Source organism: Haematobia irritans, chromosome 1 (genome assembly GCF_050003625.1).
Source record: "Haematobia irritans isolate KBUSLIRL chromosome 1, ASM5000362v1, whole genome shotgun sequence".
Lineage (NCBI taxonomy): Eukaryota > Metazoa > Arthropoda > Insecta > Diptera > Muscidae > Haematobia > Haematobia irritans.
Window position 1 is genome coordinate 204737719 of NC_134397.1, and position 23995 is coordinate 204761713.

Genomic DNA, 23995 nt, shown 5'->3' on the forward strand with positions numbered 1-23995 from the left:
TTTTTGTGAATATGGTGAAAATGTTGTATATGTTGATTTTCAAATAGTTAAATCTCAAAAGAAAATGTGAATATACATTTCATAGTTGGCGCGCTTCTCATAACTGAATATTGAAAAGAAAACCGACGGTTTTTATTTTTCAAATTTAAAACAGTGCACCTTCAGTTAAAACCTAGTGAAAAGCAATGTACTAAAATAAATTGTGAAAAAAGAAAATTCCATATTCAATAAAATTTTTAATTTATAATGTCTAAGATATTAAGGCTCTAATAAATTAATATAAATGAGAAATAGATTAGCTAATAAAAATCTAATGTTGTATTGTAATCTGTGTCTAAATATGCACCTATATATCGGAAATTTTGTGAATAATGTGAATAAGTTTTTTTTTGGGCAATTATTGAAACTACAAATTTTAAAAGTGAATGACCAAAAAACCAATACAAAATTTTTAAAAAGTGATCGTATATAAATCATATACGTTAATGTTGATTGCCGAATTCAACCAATCAAATGACTTGATCGCACTCCTTTCTGTAATTTGTGAGTATATCCCAAAGGATTAAAACGTTTTATCCATGAACACAACCAAAGAGGATGTTAAAGATGAAGTACCTTCTCCTATACACAGAAAAAAAATTCACGAAACTTTTTACAATTACAGTCTTAATTGAGTTTTAAAAAATATTTAATTAAAAATTTAATTGATTCAACAAATGTTTTAATTAAAACAAAAATCACAATCACAAAAATTAATAGTATCAATTAATTTTTTAATTGACTTTCAATTAATTTTTTAATTGATACTATCATTTCTGTAGTTGAAGACAATTCAATTAAAAAATTAATTAAGTTCGTGATTAAATCATAAAAAAAATTTTTTTGTGTGTGCTCTGAAAAAAGTTGAACCAGTTCCCAAGACTGTTATTTTTGATTTTGTTATTCCGAGCTAATGAAAGCTTAATTAACTTTCAATTAACTTTTTATTTGATACTATCATTTCTGTGATTGAAGACATTTCAATTAAAAAATTAATTGAATCAATTAAATTCGGGATTGTATCAGAAAAAAAATTGTTTGTGTGCACGCTAAAAAAAAGTTGAACCAGTTCAGCTTGTTATTCCGAGCTAATGAAAGCAAGGCCGTTAAAATTACATTTTGTGTTTATTTAATTTAATTTATTATTTACTAGCATAACGCGGCCCGCTTCGCTGCGCCCCCCGAAGCATATTTTCGTTAACTTAGTCAACTATATCCTTCGATCTTAAAACAAATCCGAAAAGATTTGAACTCTTTTAAAGAGTAGGGTCAGGGGAAGGCTGGCACAAAAACTGAAGTACTGATTAATCACTCCATGGTTTCCACACACGTGTCCCGTACATTTAAAAAAATCGGACTTTTTCTCGTTTTTCGTTTATATAACAGGTTGGCTGATAAGTCTGATGTCCCCGGTCTGACACATAGATGGCGTCGCTAGTAAAGGGTGATACGGTCAAAATTTGGTCAATATAAACTTGACGTATTTCTTTCAATTTTGCATTTAAAAAACCTGAACACCCCTCATTTTGAAGGTGTGTGTGTGTAGAATGTTGCTCCTATTTTGATTTTGGAATTCACTCTTCAGTTGTCAAAATGCCGTCCAAGCAAGAAGAGCAGCGTATCAAAATTTTGCTCGCGCATCGCGAAAATCCGAGCTACTGACACGCAAAGCTGGCAAAATCGCTAAAAGTTGCCAAATTAACCGTTACAAATGTAATTAAAGTGTTTGGGGAACGTTTGTCGACATCCAGGAAGTCTGGAATGGGGGGGAAATCGAAAACCGGAAGCCGCTGAGACGACAAAGAGAGTTGCCGGTAGTTTCAAGCGAAACCCTAACCTCTCTCTCCGAGATGCCTCAAATAAGCTGGGTGTATCGTCTACAACCGTGCATCGAGCCAAAAAACGAGCCGGACTATCGACTTACAAGAAGGTAGTGACTCCAAATCGCGATGATAAACAAAATACGACGGCCAAAGCGCGATCCCGGAGGCTGTACACGACGATGCTGACGAAGTTTGACTGCGTGGTAATGGACGACGAAACCTACGTCAAAGCCGACTACATGCAGCTTCCGGGACAGGAGTTTTATACGGCAAAAGGAAGGGGAAAGGTAGCAGATATTTTCAAGCACATAAAACTGTCAAAGTTCGCAAAGAAATATCTGGTTTGGCAAGCCACCTGTATCTGTGGCTTGAAAAGCAGCATTTTCATAGCTTCCGGGACTGTCAACTATAGCTTCCGGGACTGTGTTTAAATCAGGGATCCGGAGCGGAGCGGAGCGGAGCGTGGAGCGGAGCGGAGCAAGCCCTTTTTTTGCCGGAGCGGGAGCGGCATTTCTAAAATCCGGAGCGGAGCGGGAGCGGAGCGGTTTCCAAATGAAAAACCGCTCCGCTCCGAATAAAATATTACTTGAATGAAATGTGTAACATTGAAATTACACTGTGTAGGTAATTTCAAATTTAACTAGTACTTAGCGTAGTGTGAGTAAACGTTTAAAATGTACGATATGTATTTTTGTACGTACGTACATTGGGGAAAACACAACGTGTTTTTTAGTAATTGTTTTCAAAAACGGCAAATGTCAAAATATATATCTAGTATGTGTTGTAAAAGTAACAACAGTACTTTCGATCAATTTCATCCCGTATTACTACAAAGATGTTTGTAATGAACGTCAAATAAATGCAATTCAACGATCTTATTTATATTTAATTTTTTAGTTTTCTACACTGAAAAAAATATTGTCGTGAAGTCAAAGATTCCATGTCCTTAGAATAAGAATGCAAATCTTGCTTAACATGGAAGACGCATTTCTCTAAAATAAAGTTTTTTATACCCATCACCATAGAATGGTGACGGGGGTATAATAAGTTTGTCATTCCGTTTGTAACACATCGAAATATCGATTTCCGACTATATAAAGTATATATATTCTTGATCAGGGAGAAATTCTAAGACGATATAACGATGTCCGTCTGTCCGTCTGTCTGTCTGTCTGTTGTAATCACGCTACAGTCTTCAATAATGAAGCAATCGTGCTGAAATTTTGCACAACCTCGTCTTTTGTCTGCAGGCAGGTCAAGTTCGAAGATGGGTTATATCGGTTATATAGTCCCCATATAAACCGACCTCCCGATTTGGGGTCTTGGGCTTATAGAAATCGTATTTTTTATCCAATTTGCCTGAAATTGGAAATCTAGAGGTATTGTAGGACCACAAATACGTGTGCCAAAAATTGTAAGTATCGGTCCATATTTTGGTATAGCCCCCATATAGACCGATCTCCCGATTTTACTTCTTGGGCTTATAGAACCGCAGTTTTTATTCAATTTACCTGAAATTGGAAATCTAGAGGTATTGTAGGACCACAAATACGTGTGCCAAAAATGGTGAGTATCGGTCTATGTTTTGGTATGGTGCCCATATAAAACGACCTCCCGATTTGGGGTCTTGGGCTTATAGAAACCGTATTTTTTATCCAATTTGTCTGAAATTGGAAATGTAGGGGTATTTTCGGACCATAAAGAGGTGTGCTGAAAATGGTGAGTATCGGTCCATATTTTGGTATAGCCCCCATATAGACCGATTTCCCGATTTTACTTCTTGGGCTTCTAGAATCCGAAGTTTTTATCCTATTTGCCTGAAATTGGAAATCTAGAGGTGTTTTCGGGTCATAAAGAGGTGTGCCGAAAACGGTGAGTAGCGGTCCATGTTTTAGTATAGCCCCCATAAGAACGATCTCCCGATTTAACTCCTTGGGTTTCTAGAAACCGTAATTTTTATCTGATTTGCCTGAAATTGTAAATATTCTGGTATTTTAGGCTCGGTCCATTTGGTAATGCCTCCATATAGACCGACTTCACTTGAATTGCTTGAAACTCAATGTAAAATTTCCAGATTTTACTTCTACATATTTAAGATTTCAAATCAAGACGTTATTTTATAATTTTCTTGCACACTTACAAGAGATGTTAATGATTCCTCTAAAACTCAAACAAAAATGGTTCTTATAAATCCAGAATCTGATATGGTCCTCATAGGTGAAATCTTTAAATTTATCTTCGGGAATATCCTCAAGTCCTCAAACCCTCCTGAAATTTCAAAAGAACCCCTAATATTTGGTTCATGGTGGTGGGTATTTAAGGTTCGGCCCGGCCGAACTTAGTGCTGCATATACTTGTTTTCTTGTCCAAAAGGCAATAAACTTTTGAATGAAGTTGTAATGTCCTTATAATTAAGTGGTTTTACTTAAAAATGTGTATCATAACATGAAAGATAAAATTTTTGACTTTAATAATTAAGAAAAATTCTTTAAAATTAATAAAATTGTCTTTAAATTTGTTTCCTTTTTGCATCTTGCCTACAAAGCAAAAAATCGTTAAAAAATAAGACATGTTTTTCAACACTTTATTTTAAAGACGCTTTTTACTTGAAACATAGCATAATTTCTACTGGAAGTCGAGTCTTAATATGGAAAAAAAATAACTCGTTAACTCCTTTTTAAAGGATTTTGATAACAACTGACGAAAAAAATCTAAAAAAATGAAAAATTAACATATGCTTCCTAGAATGCTTCCTTTAATGAAGTCAAAATACATTTAATATTTCTAAAAATATCTTCAAAATTAATAAAATATTTCAATACATTGTTTTAAAGTCATTATACCCTAAACCACATAGTGGTTAGGGTATAACAAGTTTGATCTGCCAAAAAATGTGCCTACAAGAAATATTGATTTTAGACCCCACACACAAAAAAATTTCACGAAAATTTTTCCAATTAAAATTTTAATTGAGTTTTAAAAAATATTCAATTAAAAATTTAATTGATTCAACAAATTTTTTAATTGAAACAAAAATCAATCACAAAAATAATAGTATCAATTAATTTTTTAATTGGATCAATTAACTTTTTAATTGACCTTCAATTAATTTTTTAATTGATACTATCATTTCTGTGACTGAAGACATTTCAATTAAAAAATTAATTGGATCAATGAATTTCGTGATTGAATCAAAAAAATATTTTTTTGTGTGTTGGGAGGCGATTATAATGCTAAAAACAAATTATGGGGCTCTAGATTAACAACGCCAAAGGGACAACAGCTATACAAAGCATGTAGATTTTTAAAATGTAAGATATACACAGGTAATGAACCTACATATTGGCCATCGAATCAGGAATTAATTCCAGACCTAATCGACTTTTTTGTCACTAAGAATATACCCAAGAACTATATTTTTGTAGAAAACACAACAGACCTATCCTCTTCGGATCACTCTGCAGTAATAATAACTGTGAGCGATAACGTTATAGAAAAAGAAATTCCTACATTGTTAACCAATAATGGTACAAACTGGCAATTCTTTCAATATCTTCTGGCTGAAAAACTAGAACTAAATACCCAACTTAGAACAGTGGAGCAAATTGAGGAAGAATTAACAAAACTAATTGAAGCAATTCAAACATCAGCATGGGAAAGTTCACCTTCCACTTCTACATTCTACCAAAACCGAACATATACGAATGGTATTAGAGAGCTATTAACCAAAAAAAAAGAAAGGCCAGAAAAAAATGGCAACGGGAGAGAACTCCAGAAAATAAAAAAAAAACTTTAAACAGGCTTGTTAATGAATTAAAACAATTGACAAATAGGTCCAAAAATAATGCCATGTCTATGTATTTAGGCAATCTAACTTCAACTAAAGAGACAAATTATAGCCTTTGGAAAGCAATACGACAACTTAATCAGGCACCTCCAAAAATACCACCAATTAAAAATGCTGACGGCACATGGGTTCGAAAAACCGAAGAAAAAGCTGATTTATTTGCAAATCATTTCTCAAATATATTCAAACCTTTGGATAGTAGATCAAACAACGAAGATATTCGCTTTATAGAAAAAATAGACAATGTTGCTATAAAACCAGCTACTCTTAAAGAAATTGAATTAATTATTTCAAAGGATTTAAGCTCCAGGGTACGATTTGCTTACCGGAAAAATCTTTAAAAAACTGCCTCATGTAGCCTTAAAAAAATGCTCTTTATAATAAATGCATGTTTTCGACTTAGGCACGTTCCGCTTGAATGGAAAGTAGCCGAAATCATTGTTATCCACAAACCTGGTAAACCTGAAAATGAATTAACTTCTTATCGGCCGATATCCCTGCTTCCAGTTATGTCAAAAATATTTGAAAAACTTCTACTAAAAAGACTACGACCCATACTATGTAGTAGACTATTGATCCCAGATCATCAATTTGGATTCAGAAACAACCACTCTACCATACAACAAGTACATCGCATAGTCGATGTAGCAGAAAGAGCATTAGAAAATAAATCAATTTGCTCCGCTGTGTTCCTGGATGTAGGGCAAGCGTTTGATAAAGTTTGGCATCAAGGGCTCTTGGTTAAACTAGAAAAAGATCTCCCAAAAGAATTTTATGAAATTCTGAAATCATACCTACGAGACAGATTCTTCAGAGTAAAGATAGAAGGAAAATACTCAAAACTTTATCCTATAAAAGCTGGTGTACCCCAAGGGAGTGTACTTGGACCAATATTGTATCTATTATATACAAGAGATATACCAAATGACCACGATGCAGTAATTGCAACCTTTGCCGATGATACAGCCGTCCTTACCACAGCAAATAGCGAAGTAGAAACCACAACTAAGTTACAAGGTATTTTATCAAGCATCCTACTTTGGATAAACAAGTGGAGAATGCACTTAAATGAAAATAAATCAGTACATATGGTATTTACAAGCAAAAAAATTCATCATACGCCACTGCACAGAAAAAAATATCACCAAAATATTTCCAATTAAAATGTTAATTGAAGTTGAAAATTTTTTCAATTAATAAATTAATTGATACAATTAACTTTTTAATCATGATAGAAACATTAAGTTAATTAAGTCAATGATTGTAAATTTTAAAATTTTTAATTAAAAAATTAATTGATACAATTAACTTTTTAATCAAATTCTGAAGAATAATTCAGTTAAAAAAGTGCTGATTTTTTTAAAATTTTTAATTAAAAATGTATTTCAAACAATCATTTGTTAATCCAAATAAAAACTCTAAGCCAATTCAGAGAGTAATTAAAAATATTTACCTTTTTTAATTAATAAATTTATTGAGTTTTGCAATCAATTAAATTTTTAATTGAATCAATTAAAAAATTAATTGAAATTTGCTGAAAAAATCAATTAATTTTTTAATCAAGAATTTTTTCTATGCCCAATTAAAACTATGATTGATACTATCATTTTCGTGATTGAAGACATTTCAATTAAAAAATTAATTGGATCAATTAATTTGGTGATTGAATCAGAAAAACAATTTTTTGTGTGTGTGTATTTGAATGGCACAATAGTACCTTATGCAAACACAGCAAAATATCTGGGTATGACCCTTGACGCCAAATTAAAATGGAAAGAACATGTAAAGAAAAAGAATAAGGAAATTAAAATAAAATTCTCCGATATTTATTGGATGTTAGTGGACCACAGAATATCTATTCAAAATAAAATGTTATTATACAACCAGATAATTAAACCAATATGGACCTACGGAATTCAGCTGTGGGGCTGCGCAGCTAAAGAAGAACTGGAAAAAATTCAAAAAACCCAAAATCAAATACTTCGTACCATTACTCACGCACCTTGGTACACTGTTAGAAAAATATGTTTTTCATATGTTTCGATATAAACAAAATGTGTTTCGGGCACAATTTTTAAACACAATATATTTAAGTGCCAACATGTAATGTTCTCAAACTAACACTAAATGTTTGGAACACATATGTTAATATGTTAGAATATATTATGTTTGGGGCATGCATGTTTCATAAAAATTATATGTGTGAATGTAAACATATATAAATTTACAAATTTCGATTAAACATATGTATGTTGTGATATTTTATTCAGAGAGCGAAAGAGAGAGAGAGAGTATAGAGAAAGAAATAGAGATAAAACCCGGGAGGGTTGACGAAAGATATCAAACTAACACAGCGAGAGAATCGAAAGAGAGCAATTTCTGTGAAACCGCTTATATGTTGTTTCGGAAACTGCTTTATGATAAGGCCAAAAATTTTATACGCTTAAGTCTAAATATTATTTAATTTAAGTCTAAATATTATTTAATTTGTGTATATTATAAAATTATTTACGTTCTTCCTTTGTTAGAGTTTTTGAATTCCTTCCAAAATATCAAACTTTTATACCAAAACCAGTTTTTTATTACAAAATTGTTATTTTTGCAATAAAAAAATAATATTTTATCCAAAAGCTCAGTCCATTTCGTTTATATCAAGCACTGTTTCTGACTGTAAATCTTTAATAACCCACATTTCGAAGTTTCATTATAAAAATTTAATATAGTATAAATATAAATGCGTAAATTAAAAAAAAAAACAATTGGTGTTTGGTCGGAGCAGGGATTGAACCCACGACCCTTTGTATGTACGGCAGACATGCTAACCACTCCTCCACGTTGCTAACACATGTATGTTTCTGTTAAATAATGTTATGTTTGCATGGGCTCGTGGGCGCTGCAAACTATGCTATATAAATGTAACTTATAACGATAATTGTCTTCTGGTGACTATAACAGCTAGGTAGCTCAGTGGCAGAGATGGTCTGTATCAAACTTTTTTAGGTTTGCGACTGTCGCAAAGTTGTAAACGTCGTAAACGTCACATACGCGTCGTAAATGTAGAAAAAGTAACAAAAGTCGCAAACTGAAAATACTTTAGTCGCGTCAGCTAGGCAGCGAATGCGATGATATCCAAGACGATGATATGTGCGAAGAAGTTTAAATTCTTAGGAATGTTCACAATTTTCGGTTTTAGTCCCCACATTTCCCCTATTGCCTTTTGCACGAGTACAGGTTAACCGTGGATTTTCTCGTCCTTTCTTAGCTTTCAAGTTCAGTCTCCTGTCCAATATAACCCCAAGGTATTTTGCACACTCACTAACGGGAATTTCGATACCACCTAAGAAAATAGGCTTGACCATGGGAAAACATTCACAAATTTATGCAGAAACTCACAGCGAATGCTGTCAAACTAAATTAAAAATGTTCAGGATTTCTTCTATTCAAAATTTGGTTTTCTACAGTAGGTTTACGACTTTTGCGACATACGTATTATACCGTCGGAAATGTATGTCGCAAAAGTCACAGTTTGTGACAGGCCAACCCTGCTCAGTGGTAGTGTATTGGCTTACAAACTGTATGGTCCTCGGTTCGATTCTCCGTCCAGGCGAAAGATAAAATTTAAAAAATTATAAAATTGAATAATTTCTTCAACATTATTTGTATTACAGAAAAAGGTGCCAAGAACTAAAAAATTTCGTGGAAGTGAAAATTATATTAGGGAATGAGCACGATCTTCTTTGGGGAAAATTCTTCCAAGCATATAATATTTTTGGCTCAAAATGCTTCCAAAAACAGAATATGTTCACATAAAACAAACATATTAATGTTTCGGCAGTATCCAATAATATATGTGCTTCCTGCAAAATATGTTTGGAACATATGTTAGAGAGGCGATTTTTTTGAGGGTGTACATACGCAACCAGGACCTCCACGGTGACCTGGGGATCAGAACCATCAAGGAAGAAATAACTCACAACGCGCTGAAACATGTAGAAAAATTGGTATTGCATGACAACTTGGACTTAAATAATATAGTCCGAAATTTTCAAACAAACAGAAGACTGCAAAGAACTGTTCCCATGGATTTAGTTATTGCAAATGTATAATAAAACCCAAAATTTGAACATAGTAATTGTACTGTACTCTTCAAATATATCTACTAGTTATAGTATAAGATTATTACGTTATGCTAGCAAAAAATTACTAGATGAGTAAGACTCAGTTGTAATAAATTGTGAATAAAAAAAAAAAACATTTGACGGATGTGATATGGTATACAAAAAATTAAGATCTACAAAGTGACGCAGGGTATAATATAGTCGGCCCCGCCCGACTTTAGACTTTCCTTACTTGTTACTTTATAGCGTGGTTAAAAAACATTTAATTTAAAGATAGTTTCTAAGACACTTAAAAAGGGATCAGTTGACCGCAATTCAACGGAATTTTCTTCAGAGAAATTCCCCTTCTATGCTACGCAAGAATGACATTCGTATTTTATGGACATAAAATCTTTTGGTTTATGTTAAAATTTTTTTGCAGTGCATCGAAAAAATTATGCATTGTTAAAATGGGGATAAACGAATTTGTCACTTATTGTTTATTTGGGACTACAATTTTTGATATACTCGTATGCACATATATAACATTTAACCCATTGCACTTTTGTAGCAGCAAAAATCTACAGATAAGGGATGATTTTGATTACAGTAAAAAAAAACTTATCGTATTTTCTCAGTAGGTAAGGTTAGGTGTAATAACAGCCTGTTTTGTCAGTCCACAGGTGGTTAACTTCTCTTATCGTTGAGTGCTACCCGACTCAATGTTTGACCCAATGACAAGGGACCCCCTTTTTATGGTAGAGACTGAACCGTGTTTTACCTTACGGTGAAACTACTTAGATAAGTTTTGAAAGACTGAGAAATGTTACCACATTGAAAAAAATATTGTCGTGAGGTCTAAGATTTCACGTCTTTAAAACACGAATGCAAATTTTTGCTTTGCATAGAAGACGCATTTCTATAATATAAAGTTTTTTTCCTTGTCCAAAAATCGATAAACTTTTCAATGAGGTCTTATTGTCATTATAATTAAGTGATTTCATTTAAAAATGTGTATCATAACATGGGCTAAGGTCAACTTGACTTTAACAATTCAGACAAATTCTTTAAATTTAATGAAATTGTCTTGAAATTTGTTGTCTTTTTGCATCTTGACTACAAAGCAAAAACTCGTTCAAATATAGGACATCATTTTCAACACTTTATTTTAAAGACGTTTTTACTTGAAACATAGCATAATTTCTACTGGAAATTGTCGTTAACTCGTTTTTAATGGAGTTTGATAGCATATGAACTAAAAAAGCTGAAAAAGCGAAAAATTAAAATTTGCAAGTACACAAAACCCAAATTTAAAAGAGAATTGAGTCTTAAAAGTATCCTTACTTGTATTCTCCGCTTTTTTGGCTCGGAATCAATACCAAAATTTTTAAAATAAAGACAAAATTTTTGGAACCGGTATGCTTTTTTTTTCAGTGCAGTATTACTACGAGAGTATTAAATACCACTTATAAAACTCTATATATATAAAAGCTCTGGCTGCTGGGTCCATATTAGTGCATATCGGGCGAAAGATATATATATGGGAGCTATATCTAAATCTGAACCGATTTCTTCCAAAATCAATAGGGTTCTATTCTGACCCAAATTAGGAACATGTGCCAAATGTGAAGGCGATTGGACTTAAATTGCGACCTAGACTTTGATCACAAAAATGTGTTCACAGACAGACGGACAGGTTATATCGACTCGGGGACCCACCCTGAGCATTATTGCCCAAGACACCATGTATCTATCTCATCTCCTTCTGGGTGTTACAAACATATGCACTAACTTATAATACCCTGTTCCCCAGTGTGGCGCAGGGTATAAAAATTGGAGAAATTTCAAAATGTTTCCAAAATCAGTGATATTTATAAAGTAGTGCAAACAATTTTGAAGATTTTTATGTAAAAGAGAAGAATTCCAGTCAAGCCAAAAATAAAATTTAAAAAAGTTGACGGAGACAACTTTTTATCGGTTAGTGTAGAATAGCAATGGTTGGCGCGCCTCTATTTCGAAAGATGCGCCTCTCTGTACACAGAAAAAATTTTCACGAAAATAAAATTAAAATCTTAATTGAGTTCTCAACTAAAAATGTAATTGATTCAACAAATTTTTCAATTGAAACAAGAATCAATCACAAAAATTAATAGTATCAATTAATTGTTTAATTGGATCAATTAATTTCGTGATTGAATCAGAAAATTTTGTTTTTGTGTGTACTGGAATTCTCTGCCTCTTTGTCTCGGAATCAATACTAAAATAATTAGTGTGAAGACAAATCTTTGGGACCGGGCATGTTTTTTCTTAGTGCACCAGACATTTTAAGTTCGCCCATTCATATCAAATCTGTTGCTATACGGAACAACAAAAGGCTGTTAGTTGTCACCATTGTCAAATGCCAGAATATACCCCCACAACGAAGCATAATCCCAAAACGGAAATTGAGATTCATTTCCCAAAAATAATATAAAGTTACACCAAACAAATATATAAAAATTTGGTGTTGTTGTTTTCTGTATAATTTTTTGGGGTCGTACCTCATTTAGGTTTTGAGATTCATTTTTAATGGGGGCCATATTCAATTACTTTTATGACTTATTTTAAAGTTAAAAAAATGAAATAATTCCTTACAATCCAAATTGGAACATTATTTCATTATGATAAATTCGGAAGTAATTTTATTATCAAATTGAAAATGAAATAACTCCAAAAAATATGAAATAAGTCCCCTAGAAATATGAAAAAGGTTTCTCTAGAGGAAATTGGTAATTTTTCATTTTGGTGAGTTATTCCATGGAAAATTATTTTATGGCGGGGTTTTTTCGTGGCGGTATCGCATGTTGCCAGAAAGATGGAAAAAGTAGTGGCTAGCGATGGATAGGGTCTATAGTGCAAACCAATAATCGATTTCGCAACTTTTCGATTATTGATTTTTAATAAAAAAATCAATGTTCGCTTATTTTTACCAATCAAAATTCGAATATTCGATTTTTCAAAGAAATAATGATTTTATAAAATATACGATTTTATGAAGTCTGTTTGTGTTTTTACGAGTGTTTGCAACAACAGTTTGTATTAAATGCCAAAAATTAGTGTTACAGATAAAAATGTTCATTATTTTTTAAATTTGTTTAATACATATTTAAAATTCTAAATATACTATTTTTAACATGTACGGTGATTTAATGATTCTTTATTTCGCACTTCCCCAATTAATGAAAGACCCTATAAAATCAGGGATATTGAAAATCTATTGAAAAATATTAAGAAATAATTGGATTTTCCTTATATCTTCAATTGAAACCAATGAATATAGAAAAGCAAAACATTGAAATCGATTTTTGATACTAAAAATCTGAAATCGAAAAAAAATCTGAAATCGATTTTCGATTATTTTCAGCTTAATTATCGATTTCAATTTTTCTAAATTTTCATGCCAAAATTCGAATAATTGATTATTCGATTTTCGATTTAAAGATCCTTACGAAGGACACTTGTGGAGGCATGGAGAGCAGGCCAAATTCATTGCTATTTTTATTTGTTTTATGCCAAAGCATTTGCCTTAAATTACCCAGTCACTCCATTTTTTTAATAATCCTTAAAAGTCATAAAAATATTCTCACATTGCATTGGCATAAAGAAATCACAACAAAGTGCGTGTTTCCTACTTGGTTCGCAATACGAAAGCAAAAACTCAAAGGGACCCCAAAGTCAATAAAAACTTGTTTCGTGTGAAAATCCAAAAAAATCGTAAAAAAATACTTGGATAAAGAAGGCTTCAATTTTTCACAACAACAACAATAACAACAGCTAAAAAGGTGAAACAACACTAAATTCTTTGTTAGCTTTTTGTTGCTGTCGATAGAGGGGAAGGGGGAGCAAATACTGGAACATCATTCTTTCACAACACGAATGCACATTGACATGAAAATTCATAGAAAGGAAAACACACACACATACACAGTAACAAATCAACCGATTGTTTGACATGCAGGCAGGCGGGCAAGCCAGCACGGTTGCCACAGTTGGTAGAATTCTACCACAAAATGGTAGATTTTTTACGATTTGGTAGATTGGTAGAATTCTTGATGTTTTGGTACACAGACAAAAATATCACCAAAATATTTCCAATTAAAAAGTTAATTGAAGTTGAAAATTTTTTCAATTAATAAATTAATTGATACAATTAACTTTTTAATCATGATAGAAACATTAAGATAATTAAGTCAATGATTGAAATTTTTAAAATGTTTAATTAAAAAATTAATTGATACAATTACCTTTTTAATCAAATTCGGAAGACTAATTCAGTTAAAAAAAGTGCTGATTTGTTTTTACTTTTTTAATTAAAAATGTATTTCAAACAATCATTTGTTAATCCAAATAAAAACTCTAAGCCAATCTAACTAAGTAATTAAAAATAGTTACCCTTTTTAATTAATAAATTAATTGCGTTTTGCAATCAACATCAATTAAATTTTTAATTGAATCAATTAAAAATTTAATTGAATTTTGCTGAAAAAATCAATTAATTTTTTAATCAAGAATTTTTTCTATGCCCAATTAAAACTGTGATTGATACTATCATTTTCGTGATTGAAGACATTTCAATTAAAAAATTAATTGGATCAATTAATTTGGTGATTGAATCAGAGAAAAAATTTTTTGTGTGTAAGTTTTGAAAAATATTGCCCTCCACTGAAGAGGTACTCCACAAATTTTCTTTAGAAATAAAATTTTAACAAAATTTTCTATAGAAATAAAATTTTGACAAAAATTTTCTATAGAAATGAAATTTTGACAAAATTTTCTATAAAAATAAAATTTTAACAAAATTTTCTATAGAAATAAAATTTTTGACAAAATTTTCTATAGAAATAAATGTTTTGGCATAATTTTCAATAGAAATAAATGTTCTGGCATAATTTTCAATAGAAATAAAATTATTGGCACAATTTTCAATAGAAATAAAATGTTGACAAAATTTTCTATAGAAATAAAATTTTGAGAAAATTTTCTATAGAAAAAAATGTTGACGAAATTTACTATTAAAATAAAATTTTGATAAAATTTTCAATAGAAATAAAATCTATAAAAACGAAATTTTGATAAAATTTTCTATAAAAATAAAATTTTGATAAAATTTTCTATGGAAATAAAATTTTGACAAAATTTTCTTTAGAAATAAAATTGTGACAAAATTTTCTATAGAAATAAAATTTTATCAAAATTTGCTATAGAAATAAAATTTTTAGAAAATATTCTATACAAATACAATTTTGACAAAATTTTCTATGGAAATAACATGTTGCAACATTTTCTATAGAAACAAAATTTTGACACAATTTCTATAGAAATCAAATTTCAACAAAATTTTCTTCAGAAATAAAATTTTGACAAAATTTTCTAGGAAATAAAATTTTCAGAAAATTTTTTGTAGAGATAAAATTTTGAGAAAATTTTCTATAGAAATAAAATTTTGACAAAACTTTCTATAGAAATAAAATTTTGAGAAAATTTTCTATAGAAATAAAATTATGAGAAAATTTTCTATAGATAGAAAATTGTTGACAGAATTTTCAATAGAACTAAAATTTTGACAAAATTTTGTAAAGAAATAAAATTTTGACAAAATTTCAATAGAAATAAAATTTTGACAAAATTTGCTATAGAAATAAAATTTTGAGAAAATTTTCAATAGAAATAAAATTTTGATAAAATTTTCTATAGACATAAAATTTTGACACAGTTTTCTATAGAAATACAATTTTGAAAATTTTCTATAGAAATAAAATTTTTAGAAAATTTTCTATACAAATAAAATTTTGACAACATTTCTATACAAATATAATTTTGACAAAACTTTCTATAAAAATAAAATTTTGATAAAATTTTCTATAGAAATAAAATTTTGACAAAATTTTCTATAGAAATAAAATTTTGACAAAATTTTCTATAGAAATAAAATTTTGACAAAATTTTCTATAGAAATAAAATTTTTAGAAAATTTTCTATACAAATACAATTTTGGCAAAATTTTCTATGGAAATAACATGTTGCAACATTTTCTATAGAAACAAAATTTTGACACAATTTCTATAGAAATCAAATTTAAACAAAATTTTCTTCAGAAATAAAATTTTCACAAAATTTTCTAGGAAATAAAATTTTCAGAAAATTTTTTGTAGAGATAAAATTTTGAGAAAATTTTCTATAGAAATAAAATTTTGACAAAACTTTCTATAGAAATAAAATTTTGAGAAAATTTTCTATAGAAATAAAATTTTGATAAAATTTTCTATGGAAATAAAAATTTGACAAAATTTTCTATAGAAACAAAATTTTGAAAAAAATTTCTATAGAAATAAAATTTTGTTTTTTTTTTTGATTTCAGCTTAAATAAATATGACAAACATTCTTTTCCTCTGTTGGTTAAGCTACACTTGTAGTTTAGTCAATGTATGGTTTTAAGCTGAAATCAAAAAAACAAAACGAATGAAATAAAATTTTGGAAAAATTTTCTATAGAAATAACATTTTAACAAAATTTTCTATAGAAATAAAATTTTGACAAAATTTTCTGTAGAAAAAAAATTTGAGAAAATTTTTTGTAGAAAAAGTTTTGATCAAATTCACTATTAAAATAAAATTTTCTATAAAAAAAATTTGACCTAATTTACTATTAAAATAAAATTTGATCAAATTTATTATTAAAATAAAATTTTGATCACATTTGCTATTAAAATAAAAAATTTTCTATAGAAATAAAATTTTGATAAAATTTTCTATAGAAATAATATTTTGAGAAAATTTTCTAAGGAAATAAAAATTTGACAAAATGTTCTATACAAATAAAATTTTGATAACATTTTCTATCGAAATAAAATTTTTGACAAAATTTTCTATAGAAGTAAAATTTTTGACAAAATTTTCAATAGAAATAAAATTTTGACAAAATTGTTTACAGAAATAAAATTTTGACAAAATTTGATATAGAAATAAAATTTTGACAAAATTTTCTACAGAAATAAAATTTTGACAAAATTTGATATAGAAATAAAATTGTGAGAAAATTTTTAATAGAAATAAAATTATTGACAAAATTTTCTATAGAAATAAAATTTTTGACAAAATTTTCAATAGAAATAAAATGTTGACAAAATTTTTCTATAGAAATAAAATTTTGACAAAATTTTCTATAGAAATAAAATTTTGACAAAATTTTCTATAGAAATAAAATTTTAACAAATTTTTGTATAGAAATATTTTGACAAAATTTTCTATAGAAATAAAATTGTAACAAATTTTTGTATAGACATTTTTGACAATATTTTCTATAGAAATAAAATTTTGAGAAAATTTTCTATACACATAAAATTTTGACAAAATTTCTATACAAATATAATTTTTACAAAATTTTTTATAGAAATAAAATATTGACAAAATTTTTTATAGAAATAAAATTTGACAAAACTTCTTATAGAAATAATGACAAAATTTTCTAAAGAAATAAAATTTGACAAAACTTCTTATAGAAATAATGACAAAATTTTCTATAGAAATAGAATTTTGACAAAATTTTCTATGAAAATAAAATGTTACAACATTTTCTGTACAAACAAAATTTTGACAAAATTTCTATAGAAACAAAATTTTGACAAAATTTATATAGAAATAAAATTTTGACAAAATTTTGTATAGAAATAAAATAATAAAACAATGACAAAATTTCTATACAAATATAATTTTTGCAAAATTTTTTATAGAAATAAAATATTGACAAAATTTTTTATAGAAATAAAATTTGACAAAACTTCTTATAGAAATAATGACAAAATTTTCTAAATAATAAAATTTTGACAAAATTTTCTATAGAAATAAAATTTTGACAAAATATTCTATAGAATTCAAATTTTGACAAATTTTTCTATAGAAATAACATTTTGACAAAATTTTCTATAGTAATAAAATGTTGAGAAAATTTTCTATAGAAATACAATGTTGACAAAATTTTCTATAGAAATAAAATTTTGACAAACTTTTCTACAGAAATAGAATTTTGACAAAATTTTCTATAGAAATAAAATTTTGACAAAATTTTCTCTAGAAATAAAATTTTGACAAAATTTTCCATTGAAATAAAATTTTGACAAAATTTTCTACAGAAATAAAATTTTGACAAAATTTTCTATAGAAAAAAAAAATTGATAAAATTTTCTATAAAAATACAATTTTGAGAAATTTTGTATAGAAATAAAATTTTGATAAAATTCTCTATAAAAATACAATTTTGAGAAAACATTCTATAGAAAATAATATTTTGACAAAATTTTCTGTAGAAATAAAATTTTGACAATTTTCTGAAGAAATACAATTTTTTTTCTATGGAAAAAAAATTTGCAACATAAAATTTATTTGTTTAGTATATTTTTTGGCAACATTTTTATTCAAATTTTGCTAGATTATTTTTGGGTCGAGTGGCAACCATGCAAGCAAGGCGAGGCAGTTGAACGACATTCGTTACGTTGAAACAACATTTCGTTATTCCGTTTCCGGTATCGTTGTCGTTATCGCCATTGTTGTGCAGGCAAGATATTCAACATGAATTTGCGTGTCAGCAGCATGTAATGTTTGTTGTTATTGTTGTGTTTTTGTTCTGCTTAGTTATGACCAACTGGCGGCATGCATTATGCCTTTCCTTTACATTCTAGGCTAGCTGTGGCAAAATAAAAGGACACAGGAAAAAATGTCGCGTGTGTCAAAAGCTTTTACATAAATTTGAACATATTCGCATTTTATAGCCACACTGAAAGGATAAAAGAGGTAGATAGGAAAAATGAAATAAAAACTGAATTGCAAAATAATAAAGACATGCAACATTTGTTTGTGTTTGTTTTTCAAAAAGGATAAAACAAAGGATCCTAGCTAGCATTCATTCCTTGCTTTCATTTATTTAGCTGATGTTGTAAAATAAACTTTAAAGAACTTTTATCTCAAACTCAAACGATAAAGTGTTAATTACAGTTATTTACTTAACGAGCTAAAGGGTATGACGTTCTAGACGATGTCCTTTTTATCGTTGAATGGGTATGTGTGTGTGTGTGTCTGGGATTGTGTTTGTTTGGGGAAATACTCCATGGCTGTTGAAAGGCAAACACAATTGCTTTACAAAATATCTATAATTTATTTTTTTATTTTGTAATTAAATTTGAATGTGTGAACAATTTTTATACCCTCTTGAGCATTAAGGAGGCTTTGGGAATGTTGGCATTCATATTTTCTGTGTGTGTGTGTCTTTTTTTTGGGTCATGTCTTAAATATACGGGAAACCAATTAATTTCTCTAACATAATGAATTTATGGGAGTATAGCCTTATGCTATCCCCTCCCATATTATTTTCACAGAGAAAATGATTTGTGTTTTATGTTTTCCTTTTTTTTTTTTTTGTTTCCCCTATTTTCTTTTTCAATTTCACCGAACGAAAAACAAATGCAAAAATTATGGTAAATGGTCCTCATTAATTAACTCTCAAGGTTGTTGGTTGTTGTGTGCGTTTTTTTCATTAACTTCACGCTTGAGTGCTGAGCAATAGCAGACGCCAGAAAAGGTTGTTTGTCTTTGTGGATTAATTAATTAGGACCAATTAACTGTCGTGGGAAACTGCAGTTAATTCACGAACAATTTTAAGGTCTAAAAGTTTCTTCGACAATCTTGAGATACTTATTAAATTATTTACTTTTCTTTACCATGATATTCTAGACATAGAAATATTTCTGCTTCGATCGCGATATTAATTGTTCCAATCAATGTTTTTTATTGAACTTGCAGAGTTATAAAAAATATCACAGAAATAATTAGAGATGAAACCGCCCAGCTAAAAAGAGCTTACAAAAAATGTAGTTTGGATTTGTAATCCGGACGTAGTGCAAACTTGGATCATCTCCAATGAATTTTACATGGGCTTGTCGTCATATAATATGACGCCACGGCATGACATTCTAATTACTTACTGTTGTGTTCTTTAATAATTTATAATAATATTTAATAATTTAATATGAATGAAAAAATAAAAAAACGCTGGTTCAAATCTCATCAGCGGCAATTTTTTATTAAATATTTTTATAAAAAATTATTTTTTTATACCCTGCGCCACTCTGTGGAACAGGGTATTATAAGTTAGTGCATATGTTTGTAACACCCAGAAGGAGACGAGATGGACACATGGTGTCTTTGGCAATAATGCTCAGGGTGGGTCCCTGAGTCGATATAGCCATGTCCGTCTGTCCGTCCGTCTGTCTGTGAACACATTTTTGTGATCAAAGTCTAGGTCGCAATTTAAGTCCAATCGCCTTCAAATTTGGCACATGATCCTAATTTGGGTCAGAATAGAACCCTATTGATTTTGGAAGAAATCGGTTCAGATTTAGGTATAGGTCCCATATATATCTTTCGCCCGATATGCACTAATATGGACCCAGCAGCCAGAGATTTATACCGATTTGCTTGAAATTTTGTACAAACATAACACTTAGTCGTATAGTCAAGTGTGCAAAATTTGATTGATATCGGTTCAGATTTAGATATAGCTCCCATATATATCTTTCGTCCGATATGGACTTATATGGCCCAAGAAACCAGATTTTTGGCCAAATTTGGTTGAAATTTTGCACTAGGAGTACAATTAGTAGTATAGTCAAGTGTGCAAAATTTGATTGATATCGGTTCAGATTTAGATATAGCTCCCATATATATCTTTCGCCCGATATGGACTAATATGGTCGTAAAAGCCAGAGTTTTGGCCCAATTTGATTGAAATTTTGCACAGTAGATTTAGCATTGTAGCTATGCGTGCCAAACTTGGTTGAAATCGATTCAGATTTAGATATAGCTCCCATATATATCTTTCGCCCGATATGCACTTATATGGACCCAGAAGCCAGAGTTTTATCCCGATTAGCTTGAAATTTTGCACAAGGAGTAAAATTGGTAGTATAGTCATGTGTGCCAAATTTGATTGAAATCGATTCAGAATTAGATATAGCTCCCATATATATCGTTCGCCCGATTTACACTCATATGATCACAGTGGCCAATCTTTTACTCCGATTTAATTGAAATTTTGCACAGGGAGTAGAATTAGCATTGTAGCTATGCGTGCCAAATTTGGTAAAAATCGGTTCAGATTTAGATATAGCTCCTATATATATGTTTTTCTGATTTCGACAAAAATGGTCAAAATACCAACATTTTCCTTGTAAAATCGCCACTGCTTAGTCGAAAAGTTGTAAAAATGACTCTAATTTTCCTAAACTTCTAATACATGTATATCGAGCGATAAATCATAAATAAACTTTTCCGAAGTTTCCTTAAAATTGCTTCAGATTTAAATGTTTCCCATATTTTTTTACTAAAATAGTGTTCCACCCTAGTGCATTAGCCAACTTAAATTTTAAGTCTATAGATTTTGTAAAAGTCTATCAAATTCTGTCCAACTCGAGTGATATTTAAATGTGTTTGGGACAAACCTTTATATATAGCACCCAACACATTTGACGGATGTGATACGGTATCGAAAATTTAGATCTACAAAGTGGTGCAAGGTATAATATAGTCGGCCCCGCCCGTTATATGTTATACATCGTATTTATTTATTTTTCGGCATATATATTTGTATAAATATATTTTTTCCATTAAAAATTAAAAAAAAAAAATTATCGTAATTTGCTAAACGTTCTCAAAAGAACTTCCATGGAAGTGAAAAAGTCAAACGGCACAGGTTCAAATCCGAGCGGGGATGATTTTTATACCCTCCACCATAGGATGGGGGTAAATTAACCCTTAAATGCACAAGATCACCGATTCCTCCGAAAAATATATAATATGCAAAATGGTAAAAAAGAACATCTCCATACCACATTTTTTTCCAAAAAAAATTTATGTGTTTTTTTGAAAAAATAGTGCTGATATCTTAAAAAGTACAGTGCGCATTGAACTAAGTTTTTATTTACAAATAAACAATTTGATTGTAGTAGATAATAGAGATATTTTTACACTACACAGTTTTTTCACCAACATTACTCTCATTTATGGTAAATATTATTTAACTTCCAATCTGCAGATTACTCAGAAGTACTAAAATCTTTCTGGAAAGAAATATTTTTAGAAATAGCGTTATGATGTTGTAAATGCAACAAACTTGATTTCATAGAATTTTTTCTGGTTGTATCTTAAAAGATACAGTGTGCATTTAAGGGTTAACTTTGTCATTCCGTTGGTAACACATCGAAATATTGCTCTAAGACCCCATAAAGTACATATATTCTGGGTCGTGGTGAAATTCTGAGTCGATCTAAGCATGTCCGTTAGTTTGTCCCTCTGGTGAAATCACGCTAACTTCTGAACGAAACGAGATATCGACTTGAAACTTGGCATAAGTAGTTTTTATTGATGTAGGTCGGATGGTATTGCAAACGGGCCATTTCGGGCCACTTTTACGTATAGCCCCCATATAAACGGACCCCCAGATTTTGCTTGCGGAGCCTCTAAGAGAAGCACATTTCATCCGATCTGGCTGAATTTTGGTACGTGGTGTTATTATATGGTCTCTAACAACCATGCAAAAATTGGTTCATATCGGTCCATAATTATATATAGGCCCCATATAAACCGATTTCCCGATTTGGGGTCTTGGGCTTATACAAACCGTAGTTTTTATCCAATTTGCCTGAAATTAAAAATCTAGAGGTACTTGAGGGCCATAAAAAGGTGTGCCGAAAATGGTCGCATCGGTGCATGTTTTGGTATAGCCCCCATATAGACCGATCTTCCGATTTTGCTTCTTGAGCTTCTAGAAACTGTCTCTACCATCCGATTCGCTTGAAATTGAAAATCTAGAGGTATCTTGGGACCATAAAAAGGTGCCCCGAAAATGGTGCCCATCGGTCCATGTTTTGGTATAGCCCCTATATAGATCGATCTCCCGATTTTGCTTCTTGGGCGTCTAGAAACTGTTTTTTATATCCGATTTGCCTGAAATTGGAAATCTAGAGGTATTTTGGAACCATAGAGAGGTGCGCCGAAAATGGTGCCAATCGGACTATGTTTTGATATAGCCCCTATATAGACCGATCTCCCGATTTTGCTTCTTGGGCGTCTAGAAACTGTATTTACTATCCGATTTGCCTGAAATTGGAAATCTACAGGTATTTTGGGACCATAAAGAGGTCCATATTTAGGTACACACAAAAAAAAATTTTCTGATTCAATCACGAAATTAATTGATCCAATTAATTTTTTAATTGAAATGTCTTCAATCACAGAATTGATAGTATCAATTAAAAAATTAATTGACAGTCAATTAAAAAATTAATTGATCCAATTAAATATTTAATTGATACTATTAATTTGTGTGATTGATTTTTATTTCAATTAAAAAATTTGTTGAATCAATTAAATTTTTAATTGAATATTTTTTAAAACTCAATTAAGATTTTAATTGGAAAAATTTTAATTGAGTTTTAAAAAATATTCAATTAAAAATTTAATTGATTCAACAAATTTTTTAATTGAAACAAAAATCAATCACAAAAATAATAGTATCAATTAATTTTTTAATTGGATCAATTAACTTTTTAATTGACCTTCAATTAATTTTTTAATTGATACTATCATTTCTGTGATTGAAGACATTTCAATTAAAAATTAATTGGATCAATTAATTTCGTGATTGAATCAAAAAATTTTTTTTTTGTGTGTATAGTCGCCATATAGACCGATCTCCCGATTTTTATTCTTGGGCTTCTATAAACTGTATTTATTACCCGATTTGAAATTGGAAATTTAGAGTTATTTTGGGACCCCAAATATGTGTGCCCAAATTGAGGTGTATCGGTCCATTTTTTGGTATAACCCCCATATAGATCGATCTCCCGATTTTACTTCTTGGGCGTCTAGAGACTATATTTTCTAGCCGATTTGCTTGAAAGTGAAAATCTATAGGTATTTTAACATCACAAATAGGTGTGTCGCAAATGGTGCCTACACACAAAAAAAAAATTTCTGATTCAATCACGAAATTAATTGATCCAATTAATTTTTTTAATTAAAATGTCTTCAATCACGAAAATGATAGTATCAATCACAGTTTTAATTGGTCATATAAAAAAATTCTTGATTAAAATATGAATT

General features: G+C 29.7%; 1 protein-coding gene across 1 annotated transcript in view; it reads left to right on the forward strand.

Moving 5' to 3' along the window:
* The first annotated feature begins 334 nt into the window (after positions 1-334).
* Dop1R1 (Dopamine 1-like receptor 1) overlaps positions 335-23995 on the forward strand; it is a 391391-nt gene continuing 367730 nt past the window's right edge. The window contains exon 1 of the mRNA XM_075292625.1: positions 335-543. The gene's annotated coding sequence lies outside the window, so the exon portion shown is untranslated. The remainder of the gene's footprint in view (positions 544-23995) is intronic.